At 46.0% G+C, this 14,031-nt stretch overlaps 1 protein-coding gene across 1 annotated transcript in view; it reads right to left on the reverse strand.

Moving 5' to 3' along the window:
* LOC119648164 overlaps positions 1–13,977 on the reverse strand; it is a 362,867-nt gene extending 348,890 nt beyond the window's left edge. The window contains exon 1 of the mRNA XM_038049743.1: positions 13,857–13,977. The gene's annotated coding sequence lies outside the window, so the exon portion shown is untranslated. The remainder of the gene's footprint in view (positions 1–13,856) is intronic.
* Between the last annotated feature and the right edge of the window lie 54 nt (positions 13,978–14,031).

The raw sequence follows: 14,031 nt of genomic DNA on the forward strand, positions 1-14,031 counted from the left end.
CACTTAAATATGGACTTATTAAACGTTCAAAGAATAATATAAGTCCATATCTTTTTTTTTTGTTCTACTAAAATTTTCCAGGGGGCTATGTGATTACCAAATCCGTGGTGCCTATCACGACAGTGTTGAAAGCGTAAAAAATGTGGTCGTCGCCCGCTGAGTTAGAGGAGTTCATTGTGATTGTTTACTTTTCAATTATATTAATTTATTGTTGATTTTGTTCATGTCAGATAAAATAATAAATTTTTTTTGAACATAGTAGCGCCAGGCTCGATGGCAGGGGTTGATTAGGGTTAATACGCTCTTGAAAAAAATAAAGCTAAGTCGGGAAATCGGGGGCTGAACTGGAGTACCTCGAGTGCACGACAGTTCCACGCATTGCGGCACTGGTTACCATAAGTGCAGTTGAATAAGATCAGCCCAGACTAGGAAATGTGATGTCCGTCCTCCCTGCACCGGAGAAGGTGCTAATAGGACCCCAAGCCAAGGTGGAACAGCATACGCCGAGGGCTGCGTGGCCAATGGGGAACTTGGTCTTTAGTATGCGAACTCTGAATACCTTGGGCACCTTCAGTTTCAAATAAGACCCTTACCCTGGTGGCCGGGCTAGCCAGGGTGGACATTCTTCCCGGACTACTCGTGGGACCAAGACATGGACTCAATTAACAAAAAAAAACTAAAACGACGATAGAAGATGAGGCGATGATGCCAGGCGCATCATCGGAGGACGAGCTGCTGGCCTCCAGCCAGGAGACAGTGGCCATCGAGAGCAGTACACTCGGTGCCAGCCGTAGCACCGTTGTGCTGAAACCAACCGCAGGGACCTCCCGGAGCGAGGCGTCAAACGGACTAGTGGCTTCCAGCCTGGAACCCACTGCCGTCAAGCTGGGTGTAGCGAGTACCAGACATAGTACTCCTGACCCGAAGCCCTCAGCGTCGGGGGATCCCTCGACAGCGAAAACCGACAAGAATGTCGGTCGCCGGAAACCGGCTAAGAAGCGAAGGTCCACGGGTGTCCTGCTCAAGAGCCAGTACCAGAAGGCCATGCATATTCTCGGCAAGATTGCCAAGAATAAGGAGGCCGGTACTGTCGACGAGCGGGATGAAAAAGACCTTGCTAAATACCAGGCGATTGTTGATGAATACAACAGCAAACGCCGGGCTGACGAGCAAAAGGCGAAGCCTATCGCTCTAAAACGCAACCGATCTCAAGACGAGGTCGAACAAGATAAGAAGCGGAGCAGAGTGGGCAAGAGCGCACACGCCAAGCAACATACGATGGAAATTGTACAGCAACCGTCAGCCGGCGGGCCACGTACTGCGCAGCCCTTCAGCGACGTGGCCAGGAGTCACTTACGTGTGGCGCTGGCGGATGGCAATTCTGCTAGCGGCAAACTAACGCTGAAGGTGTGGACCAGTGTTGAGGCTAGGCTGTCGGGCATGGTCTATAAACATCTCCTGGAGACCAAAGGCAAACACCCGGGACGCACTCCCCACTTTGATTCATCTCAGGTGGTCCGTGGGTTCCACGTAATAGCTTGCATGGACCAGTTCTCTAAGGACTTTCTCGGCTCGTGTGTCGCTAAGATCAGCGACGCCTGGGAGGGCGTTAAGCTCAAGATTATCCCTTACGGCGAGATTCCCAGGAGATCCGTCGCTCGCATCTGGGTGTCGAAGATCCGCATGGAGAAGGACAAGCTCGTCCATTTCCTGCGCCTTCACAACCCCGGGATTCCCATGGACGACTGGGTTGTTATAAAGGAGGAGGAACCTCAGATAAACAGCCAGCTCGTACTACTCCGCATAAACGAGGAGTGCCTGGAGGCACTGAAAAAAGCTGATTATAAAGTGTGGTTCGGAGTCAGGAATGCCAAAGTAAAAGTGTTCCGCTCTGCAAAACCGGATGACGACCTTCACCCAATCGACGCCGCCCTTGCCGCCAACGAGCTGTTGTAGGAGATGACGATCGACGGTCCGAGGGGGCTGACAAACCCACCACGCAAGCAGATCATGCTGAGGGTAACGCAGATAAATCTGCAGCACTCGAAGTGCGCCTCGGCTAATCTGCTCGTCTTCCTCTTAGAGGAAGACATCGACATTGCATTAATACAGGAGCCCTGGGTCGGAAGCGACCAAACCATCAAAGGGCTCCAAAGCAAATTTATTCCACAGTACAGGAGACGCTGATCAGGCTAAACCTGGAGCATGTATTCTTGCGAGGAAGAGTCTGCACGCTTTCCTGTGCCCGGACCTGAGTTCCAGTGACCTAGTTGTGGTCAAGCTGGAGCAGGTGGGGGCAGAGAACGTGTATATTTCCTCGGCGTACATGGCTCACGACCGATCAGCTCCGCCAGAAGAACTACAACATCTGACGAACACCATAACAGCAAAGAAAGCCAACCTGCTGATAGGCTGCGGCGCAAATGCAAGGCATACGCTTTGGGGCAGCTCCGAAATCAACGAAAGAGGTGAGTCATTCTTTGATTTTATTATTACTTCAAATCTATCGGTGTGTAACAGGGGCAGTACACCAACCTGCTCGGAGAACTGTGACGGTTGGGAGGAGGTCCTTGATATCACCCTAATAACCGACAACGGGTTAGGGTGATATCAAGGATTCTTAGGGTGAAGGACTGGAGAGTCTCCAGACATCCTTCTCTGACCACAGTTGGATACTCTTCAGTCTAGATCTCGCCGCAGAGGTCTCCAAGCCCTTAAGAGACCCCAGGAGGATCGACTGGAGAAAGTTTGGTCAGGTAATTAAGAACAAATTCTCCGGTGCGCAAATTGGTAAAATTGGCACGACAGACGAACTGGAGTCAAAGGTCGGGGCTCTGGAGAAGGCATTTGATACCACCTTCAAAGTCTCGTGCCCTACTAAGTACAGCAAAAAGACCCTACCACTGTGGTGGAACGAAGATCTCTCTAGTCTCAGGAAGCTGACCAGAGAAATCTTCAACATCACACTGGCCCATAGGGGACCATGCCGCTAGGCTCGGCTTACCCTACAACTCGCATTGCCGAAGCTGCGGAGAAGGAAGGGAAACCCTCATGCACTTTCTCTGCGATTGCCCAGCTCTGGCTCGAGTCAGGCTGCGGACACTGGTTAAACCATTATTTGGGGACCTCCGTGAGATTGCTAGCTGCAGGGTCGGAGAGCTGCTTTCCTTCGTGAATGCTACGGGCTGGCTCTGAAGATCCGAGCCAGCTGGACTCTGCTTCCCTGTTTCTATAACAACAGTCACGGTCTTACGAGTTTGTGGCATCAAAACGGCGCACCAAAGCGCTAATTGGGCTCCTCGGAACGGCCATTGATACCTACCTAACTACCAAAATTTTCCAGGGGGCTATGTGATTACCGAATCCGTGGTGCCTATCACCACAGTGTTGAAAGCGTAAAAAATGTGGTCATCGCCCGCTGAGTTAGAGGAGTTCATTGTGATTGTTTACTTTTCAATTATATTAATTTATTGTTGATTTTGTTCATCTCAGATGAAATAATAAATTATTTTTGAACATAGTAGCGCCAGGCTCGATGGCAGGGGTTGATTAGGATTAATACGCTCTTGAAAAAAATAAAGCTAAGTCGGGAACCCGGGGGCTGAACTGGAGTATCTCGAGTGCACGACAGTTCTACTTGTCCACAGTTAAAAACTCAATCTTTCATTGTTTTTCAAAACCAGCGCATTGCATTGCGGCTCTGGATACCACAAGTACAGTTGAATAAGATCAGCGCAGACTAGGAAAGGTGATGCAGCATGGATTCTTCTTAGTTCTGGAGAAAACTGTATTGATCATACTGGCGAAAGATAGGGTTCCCACAGTTATACCTATTCAGGCTGGTGAAGCCATGGTCTTTTCGATGTCGGCGGTGAAATATCTCGGCGTCATAATAGACCCCGAAGATAAATTCCTAGAAGCAGATTCGTAATACCGCAAGCAAGGCTGCAGCTAGAATGTTTGTGATTTGTCAGCTGATGACCAATCCCAGAGGTGGCTTATGTAGCAGGTGCCGTTTTCTGATAGATGCGATTCAGTCTTTATTGTTCTGAAGTATAGACTAAAGCGCTCAGTAAGGGGATGTACCACAAGTCCCTATCGTAAGTATAACGGCGAGGGGCTTACATCTGTCTATCATACCGTCTCCTAGCCAGCAGTAATGGTAATATCAGCAGTTATTCTGATCGCTCTCCATGCTGCTGAGCGGAGGTTTGTATACGTCAGGAAGGTTGTTCCAAATATGAAAGCCATCGCTTACGAATAGAGAGGCCGCCCTTTCAGCGAATGGCAGATAGATCGCGCATCTCAACCAAGAAATGTTGCCCGGGAAAGCTATTACCTAACGCAGCTTCTCAACGAACGTCGGTACTTTCAGTCTTATTTGCATGGAATCGAGAAATCACGGTCAGCCGACTGCCTCTACTGTAAGGATGTGGTGGATGATGCCTGCTCCCCTATTTTCCTCTGTAGAAGATGAGAGCGCCATCACCTGTCGTTGGAAGGATGCCCGATATGTCCGGAGACCATAAGTTAGGCCATGTTTCAGAGCGAGGACACGTGGAGCAGAGTAGCACCTTACACTTAATGTATTCTTAAGGCGAAAAAGATGGAGACCCATAGGGTAGCTGGGGCTGCCTGAACCTGAACCACGGGGTTGTTCTCCTGCACTTAATACGCCTCCCCAGAAGTAATGTACGAAATGATTCCAGGTTAGTATCCTAGATACAACAGGGAGGTGTTTAGCCGTAGTCTGTCTTCGACATATGTTCGCTAATTTGTGCGAAAATGCATTTCACCTCCCTATCCACAAAAAAAAAACAACATAACTCCATCAAGTGATAAGTGGTAGAACTTAACAAGGTGCCGCTACCAGTACCAAGATTTCTCCTATCCAGATGCACGCACGTTTCAGGAGGAATGAAGTCTTTCATGAGAATTTTCTCGAAATACCCGTCGTTTCGACAAGGTTTGGCGTCCGTGCGGTGATTATCACAAGCTCAACGCGGTCACAAAACCCGATAAATATCCCATGAGACATATTGAGGATATTGTGGGGAGCTTGAATGAGAAGCGAGTGTTCTCAAAGGTAGACTCACTCCGCGCCTATTATCAAATTTCGATATCTGAGGAAGACATTCCGAAAACAGGCATAATACCCTTCGGCTTATATGAGTTTACGGTGATGATCTTTGACCTACGAAACGCGGCGCAAACTTTCCAAAAGTTCAATGATGGGGTAATTCATGGCCTAGATTTTTGCTTGAGTTATCTGGATGACATTCTGGTCTATTCTGAGGCCGAATCAGACCACGAAATACAGCTTCGTACCTTGTCCAAAGCGAATGAAGGATCCTGGAGTGGTGGTAAACACGGTGTGTCTTTGTGTGTTTGAAGTCACGGAAATTGAATACTTAGGGCACAGGATCAGCGAAAAAGGAGTTCGCTCGCTCGTGTCCAGGCAATTTGAGGGTACAGACAACTTACCTCTATCAAAAACTTAAGACGATTCTTAGGAATTTTAAATTTCTACAGACGCCACTTGCCAAATGCCGGATCTATTCAGGTTCCGTTGACGGGATAATTACGTGGGGCCATTAAAAATGACAAGTCGAAAATTATATGGACAGATGAGGTCCTCAAAGCTTTTGCTGAGTGTAAGGGGAATCTTGAAAACGCAAAGCTGCTTAGACATTACGAGTGCAATACACCTGTAGCATTAACCACCCACGCATACGATGTGGCAATCGGTACTATCCTTGAGCAGTTGCACGATGGACAGTGGTGCCCCTCACTTTCTTTTCAAGAAAACTGTCATCTGCGGAAAAGGGCTATAGTGTATATGAACGCGAGTTGTTGGCGATTTATTGCGGCTTGAAACATTTACGATACTTGTTAGAACCACTCGCGTAGCCTCTCCTAAAAAAGGATAACAAGACTACCGCGCGTCGAATTAGACAATTGTCGTTCATTTCCGAGTTCTCTGCGGATATTGTCCACGTCAGCTGTGATTCGAACAGAGTGGCAAACAGCACTGTCGAGAATTACCTCTTTAACAATACCCAGCGATACCGATCTTCAGAAGTTCATCGAGGAATAGAGAAGCAACAGCAAACTGGGGAAGTTGTTACAAGACAGCACGTTGTCACTTCAACATCGTTGCTCACACCCAGGAATACGGCAGACGAGTCATATCACGCAAATTCGTTTGACCAGGAATGGCAAACGACGTCGCACAGTGGACTCGGTCATGTTTACAATGTCAGAGATCCAAGATTATCAAACATACTAGTAACTTGTTCCAGCAATTTGCGGTGCCTGACCAGGGATCTCAACAAGTCTATCTAGATTTGGTCGATCCCCTGATGCCATCCCATGGCTGCCGTTACATTTTAACCATGATCGACTGTTTCTCGTGATGGCCAGAGACCGTCCCTATTCCTGATCAGACAGCGGCTACTGTAGCTCAAGTCTTTTACAGGACCTGCGTCTCGCGTTTCGGTACTCCGAAGGTAATAACGACTGATCAAGGTACTCAATTTGAATCGGTACTTTTCGCCGAGCTTACAAAACTCTTCGACTGAAACTGTTCAAGGACTACTCCCTATTATCTGGCAGCAAACGAGTCTGTCTGTCCGTCTGTCTGTCTGTCTGTCTGTCAGTCTGTCTGCCCGTCACACGCATTTTTCTCGGAGACGGTTATAGCGATTGACACCAAATTTAGAAAGATGGGAACTGTGAACGCTCACGCATACAGTGAATTACATTCTTTTACGTCGGATTTAAGGGGGGTCCCCATACATGCAAAAGGGGGGTGTCAAATTTTTTTTCATCAAATATAGTCATCTGGGGTATCAAATTAAAGGTCTCGATTAGTACTTTTCAAAGCCGATCTTAGTTTTGACATTCGTTGGAAGCGTGGGGAGCGCGGGGGGTTGAAAGTGATCACTTCTTTAAGGGGGCCATTCTCAGAAACTACCAAACCGAAAAATCTGAAAAAAATCAGGAGGCTGCCACTATATGGTGCTTGGGCTCTGAAATACCTTCCATGCCGATATCTGTTTAAATAAAGTTAATGATAGTATATTACTATAATTTTTTGTAATTGGTTAGAAACCCCCCTTAAGTTCATCCTAGTACCATGAAATTTTGCAGTGATATAGGCTATAATATAGAGCATGATCTTACCATGTTTGGTGGAAATCGCACTATTACTAACAAAGTTATAATACCTCAAATTTGTTGCTTCTTTGAAAATTTAAGACTATGAATGTCAATATAACCCGAAAGTGGATACTCTCACATAATATATGGATATATTACGTGCTACGTACTAAGAAATACACAAAACCTTTCGTACCTGAAGCGTCCAGCTTCCGGTTTCCCGACTTGTTAAAGAACTCAAATCGTGCTCGCTTATATTTCTGTGTGTAGACGGTGTGAAAAAAACACTTTGTCAACCATATTCAGGTCCTTTTCAACATCAACATTCGGCGTTTATACCAACCGATTATTTCGAGAACAAACCAACGAAGCAACTACCTCCTTAAACGAAGCCGACCATTGTCATCAAGCAAGCATGTCCTTTCGAAAAGCGAGTCATTGTTTCCATCATCAACAAATTGTTTTCCCGCCTGCGAAAGAAAATTTGAGAACGCTAAGGGGGTATCTAAGAGGAGGTACGATAGGAAGATGAATTCTATTCAGGTACACATTGGTGATGGTGTCCTATTGATAGATACGCGAAGATTTAGCAAACTGGATTCTAGCTTCTGAGGCCCATACAAGGTTGTCAATGTCCATTCTCCTGAAAATATATCCATTCTAGTGAATGGGAAGTTGCGAATAGTTCACGTGAACAGAGTGAAAATTATTAATGCCTAGAAAGCCAAATGAATAAGGTAATTTTCGTAACTAGGTGAACGAACAGTTTTCTCAACTAGGCAAATCTAGCTAGAAGATACAAGCGAATCGTGGGGAAATAGTGGCGAACATCTCTAAGAATGCAGACAGGTTATGTGCACAGCCGAATGGAATTGACGCAAGATGTGGAGTTCTGGCAACAACCACGTGGTAACAAAAACCCCTTGGCGTGGGAGGCGATCTTTCTTTGATGGTACTATGAATTCCACAGATGAGAAGCGAATTAATGACGGGCTGGGGGAGTTGGATGCCAAGGAGAATCGGACTTTCCATTTACTGTAGGAACAGGTGAGCGTGATGAAGTCCAATTACGAATTATACAACGGTGAACTTCGAGGAGCGACGCAGTCATGTAATCGAGCTCTTTTTATTAGCGCAGTTGGAAATTCAGTTTTTGCTGGACCATCAACGAACTCTAAGAGGGATCATTGAGAGCGCGAAATATGAAAGGCTACACCCAGATCTACTTCATAATCAAGACCTCCTAGCACTGTTGAAACAGCTACCAACTCGGGATCCTCTGAATGTGGAGACTTTGAGTCTGGATCATCAATTGCTGGAACAACTGATGAAGGTTCGAATGGTGCAAAGTGGTCGCGAGCTGCTGCTTCGACTTGATGTGCCATTGCTAGAGAAGCGATTGTTTCAACTCGTCCGAGCGTATGCTATTCCGGCGGCCCTGGATGGAGGGATTCATTACTACCATTTGGAAGCCGACTATTTGGCGGTTAGTAGTGCCGAACAACTTTTCGCCCTGATGAGTGAAAAGGGAATTAGCGAATGTACCCCGATGTTCTTGGCAGCTGATGAGACACGCTTCGCATGTGAACAAAAAGTCCCTATCATTATGTCGGCTGAAAGGATGTGTATGACCAGCATTTTTGCCAAAATTGGTAATAAGGGCTGCCGTGGCAGTTGGGCTAGCCCTTGGGATAATTAAAATGAGCACACGTAACCACTGGCTCTTTATCCTGAGGAAGGTAGTAGCAGTTACGCTCCTTTGCTCAGATGGGCAAGGAGAGGATAGCACCCTCAGCTGAATGGAAATGTTGGTACTTGGAGGGCGGTGCGTTTTGCGGGCGGATGGGTTTCACTTGACATCACAAGATGTACTGACGTACTGAACGCCGAAGGATTAGGTGACTGGTGGCGCAGCGAAGGTCGGGCAGTAGAGGAGCTAGCACGACGAGTTAAGGAGGAGGGATTCGATCGACAACATCAGACAGCGGGGAGACTGCATATGTACACATCAGTAAATAGACTAGGCAATATGTTCTTATGTTATTAGGACGAGATCAATCGATTAAGTCGGACGACATCAGTCAAATGCAGAAGAAGAGACATATTCGGTCGACAGCCAACAAACAGAAAATACGGGTATACTAAGAAAAGGAACACCCTTATCAAGCAGCAACCTGCCGAGGAGCCGTCCAGTAAAAATTCCGATTCCACTACCTTTGCCATTGGACACACGTAAAGGGGACCATACAACAAGAGGGGTTAGCATCATTTTCGAGCCAGGCTTTATCAGGGAAGAATAGTGCCGAATATCAGTAACATCCATCTCGACGAGAAATAGCTTCACCCAGCGATAATGGACGCTATCCACAGAAATCATCGGCATGTCGATCATTGTTTAAGTTAAGTGAATTGTAATTATATTAATAGGAAAACTATCTGTTTTATATATATTGTTTGGGGTAAAACGCATTGTAACGAAACTCCGCCATGCTATTAACATAGTATGCTGGTCCAAAGCCCAGGTAAAGGAGGAGGGTTTGAGACAACGTACTCTGTACTATCCTCAGTAAAACAAAAATAAAATGCCGAGATCAGGGAAAGAGATAAATAGAGTAAAGTTGGAGTTATTCTACTATGCTAAATCCTACCTGATCTCTCTTGGTAACAGGCCCCGCGACAGGTCGACCAAGAAAATGCATACAATGTCGTTACAAACATGATGATCGGATTGAGTCACAAGCCTCGGAGAAATGCTAGGGCGTCCACCTCAGTCAACGCGGCAGGACGGGCCCCGGTCCTGTCGAGAAATGGACAAGGGTTCTTGACGCATGGACAGCGTCAAGACGTAAGCACGTTAGTCCGCACACAACGAACAAAACAAATACGTGTCTGCACGCTAAATGTTGGTACCCTAACTGGAAAGACCGAGGAACTCGCAAGAGCCCTTCGGAAAAGGTGCATTGATATCTGCGCTCTGCAAGAAACCCGATGGTCTGGTGCCAAAAGCTGCCACATTGAACGCGAACGCGGTAAAAATGGCTACAAACTTCTCTATTTTGGTAACCCACACACTCAATATGGTGTTGGCATTGCCATCTCAGAGGGTTTCCGTGATGCCATTAAAGAAGTCGAACGATTTGATGATCGGCTGATGAAGCTCACCATTATATCAGCTGATCGCACTATTCACTTCCTCACCGCGTATGCACCACAGACAGGTCGACCTGATGCCGAGAAAGATGTCTTCTGGCAACTTCTCGATGAAAAGACTTGTCATGTGCCTGCTGACGATTACATAATCATTGCCGGCGACCTTAATGGTCATGTGGGTGAAAAGGCAGACGGCAACAGGTGCCATGGGGGAAAGGGGTTTGGAGCACGCAATGAAGGTGGCGAGCGTATAATCGATTTTGCGGACACCCATGACCTTGTACTTATGAATACATGGTTCATCAAACGATTTTCTCATCTTCCCACATTTTATAGTGGGAACAATAAAACGCAAATCGACTACATTCTGATAAAACGCCAACATTTTACCACTGTCACTGATTGCAAAGTCGTTCCCTATGAGACCATCGCACCTCAACATCGGCCGTTGATTGCCGTCCTGCGAATTAAGCCACCGATAAAACAGCGTGAGGAACGCACTGGCCCGCCGCGCATTAAATGGTGGCGATTTGGTGAGAAGAAAGAAGAAACGGTCTCACTCATACGATTGCCAACCATTACGGATGTGGAAGAATCATGGAACCAAATGAAAGACACAATCCACAAAGCGGCCTCTGCAACCGTCGGGGTCACCAAGCCGGGTAAGCGGTACATCAACCGAGATACTTGGCTTTGGAATGATGATGTTGAAATGAAGGTCCGTGAAAAGAAACGCCTCTACAACAAATTTCTCGACGATAAAACGCCTGCTAATTAGCAAATTTATAAGAATGCCAACCGGGAAGCAAAGAAAGCGGTCGCTGTCACCCGAGCGAACCATTTCAAAAATCTTTACGATAAACTGGTCACTCGGGATGGCGAGAGAGATCTGTATCGACTTGCTAAAAGCCGTGATGAACGCATTCAGGATATCGAACACTTCTGTTGTATTAATGACAAGAACGGTACTTTGCTTACCAACCGTCGAACCGCAACGGATATAGGGCGAGAATACTTCAAGCAGATTTCAACTGAAGAATTTGCTCATCCTCCACTTCCACAGTCATTGCCGACATTTGGAGCAGTTCCACCAGTCAGCGCAACTGAAGTCGAGGAGGCAATAAAACAAATGAAATCGGGGAAAGCAACAGGACCTGACGACATCGCATCTGAGCTCTGGAAAGCGAAGAGCTGGGACCCAACACTGTGGCTCAGTGAATTCTTTAACCGGGTTATTCAGGAAGGAAGAACACCATCTGACTGGCAAGAAAGTACCACGGTCCCTATATGGAAAAAGAAAGGTAGTCCAGCAGAATGTTCAAATTACCGTCCGATCCGGTTGCTTTCCTATACCATGAAGATTTTTGAACGCATTCTTGACAACCGATCCCCATGAAACAGGCACAATCACTGTCAGCGGCGGTAATCTGCCCAGAACTGAGCGATTTAAATACCTCGGGTCAACGCTATCAGCCAACGGAGAGCTGCGTTATGAAATTGCTTCACGCATTAACGCAACCTGGATGAAGTGGCGTTCCACAACTGGTGTCCTTTGTGATCGACGTATCAACGAACGTCTCAAATCTAAAATTTACCGCAATGTCGTCCGTCCAGTCGCTCTCTATGGTTCTGAGTGTTGGCCGACCATAAAAGACAATGAACGGCGTCTTGCGGTAATGGAGACGAAGATGCTACGTTGGACTAGTGGCGTCCCACGTTTGGATCACATCCGAAATGAGGATATCCGCGATCGTTATGGGGTTGCACCGATCGTGGAAAAGTTGCGAGAGAGGCGTCTTCGATGGTATGGGCACACAATTCGTGCAAACGAGAATTCACTTGCTAAGATTGGTCTGAACATTGTCGTCGATGGTAAACGACGAAAGGGCAGACCTAAACAACGGTGGCTTGATACGCTGGATGGCGATTTGAAAGCCTCGAGATTCCACCCAGATCAGACATTCGATAGAGCCAAATGGCGAAGCCAATCACGACGAGCCGACCCCGCTTGTGAACGGGACAAAGGCTGAAGAAGAAGAAGAAAACGCATTGTAACGAGTAATTAATGATAGTATATAGTAATTGCAGTAAAATTAAGTTAGTAGTATCATTTAGCAGGCCAAGATTGACTCTGGGCAATTGTGAGGTCACTCTCAGGGTCAGCTTCATCTAAGGTGGTAGGGATGAGGTGACTCATTGGCCGCGACCGGGAAGTGTGCAACCGAAATTGTGATGGAAAGTGCAAGCTTTGTATTACAATATGCGGAACATACTTGTCGGTCAGTATTGTGTTATGGAATGCTGAGTGTTTGCATAACAGCACTGACCTTTTAAACATGTTTCAAAGTAATCGTGGGTCGGCTAATAAGAATAGGAAAGTAGGTTATGGTAGGTCTAGAATAAGCATAAAGAAATGTTAGAGTAAGTCGATATTAAAAAGTGAACCCGCGAGGTCGGTAAAGTGCAAGTAAAGTGAATGAGAAAATATAGAGGTCACGATACTTCGATATCCGGGACATCAGCGCGATCGCCGATAGTGGCGGAAAAGCAAATACCGATCCCGTCTTCAAAAGCGAGTTTTAGCAAATTTCCGAAAGGGAGCAGTTGTAGGGACTCACCTACATCAGTGCGGCGAGTTTCATGGAAGCTCATTAATCATCCCTCCTGCAGACATTCGAAAGACGTACCCGCCAGGCAGGGTTAGTTGTCATCATCCGATGCAGTCAGTTTTTATATATATTTTTGATTATCTCAATGAAGATAGTCCGTAATATCAAGATATCGTTTTTTCTTATTATTCCCCGCAATACTCTATAAAGGCATGCAGTACAGTGAGTGGCATCTACTAGTTTCTTCGCAAGACAGTAGGTCTCAACACCAAAACCAAACTGACCACCAACTTGAATTACATGCTCCAACAATGCCATGGCAAAATGCGAGGTATTCGAATGTCGAATTCTTAGACACTGCACCTGCTTGTCTCACAACTGGAAGAAAAAAGGTCGGTAAAAACGCTGAAGTATATAGGCGAGCCAAAGTGAAACCACTTCGAGAATATGATTTTAGGCTACTGGAAAAGTCCTTCGAAAGAACGGAGGACCACCTAACCTATTAATTCGGCATCACTGCCAACATGGTAAAATCATCCCATTGACCACATACTTAAGGCCCTGCCAAATCGTGAGTTCAATCTTAAAACCCAAAATCCTCAGCCTCTTTGAAACTCCTCGCTTGGTGGGGATAGGTGGTGGTTGTAGGAGAACCAGAGGCATGGAAAATGTCATTATAGAGTAAGAAGGCCACTTGGGGGCTATCAAAACCAAATTAACAAAGGATTCTAGATACGGTTCCATTCACTCCATTCCACAATTTTGGAAATTTTTTTGAATTTAGTAAAGTATCGCATTTTCCGCTGTTAGAAAATGCACTCTACTCTGCCTGTCAAATAGTATGATTCTGGTGAACAAAATGAGCACTGACGTGCGAACCTGCGAACCTGATTATGATTATGATGTATAAAATATATTGAAATTGGACTCACTCACCCGATTCCTCCGAATTCTAGCCACTAAGAATCAAAGAGAACTAATAAAAGGACATTTTCAAACCACAATTTTATTTGTACGCTCAAATATTTCAATTTAAGATATAAGTTATCCGGAATTATCACTTCACTTAATAGAATCGAATATATGTTGACCCAGGATCAAAGGAATTCAT

The sequence above is a fragment of the Hermetia illucens genome, chromosome 2 (genome assembly GCF_905115235.1).
Source record: "Hermetia illucens chromosome 2, iHerIll2.2.curated.20191125, whole genome shotgun sequence".
Classification (NCBI taxonomy): Eukaryota; Metazoa; Arthropoda; class Insecta; order Diptera; family Stratiomyidae; genus Hermetia; species Hermetia illucens.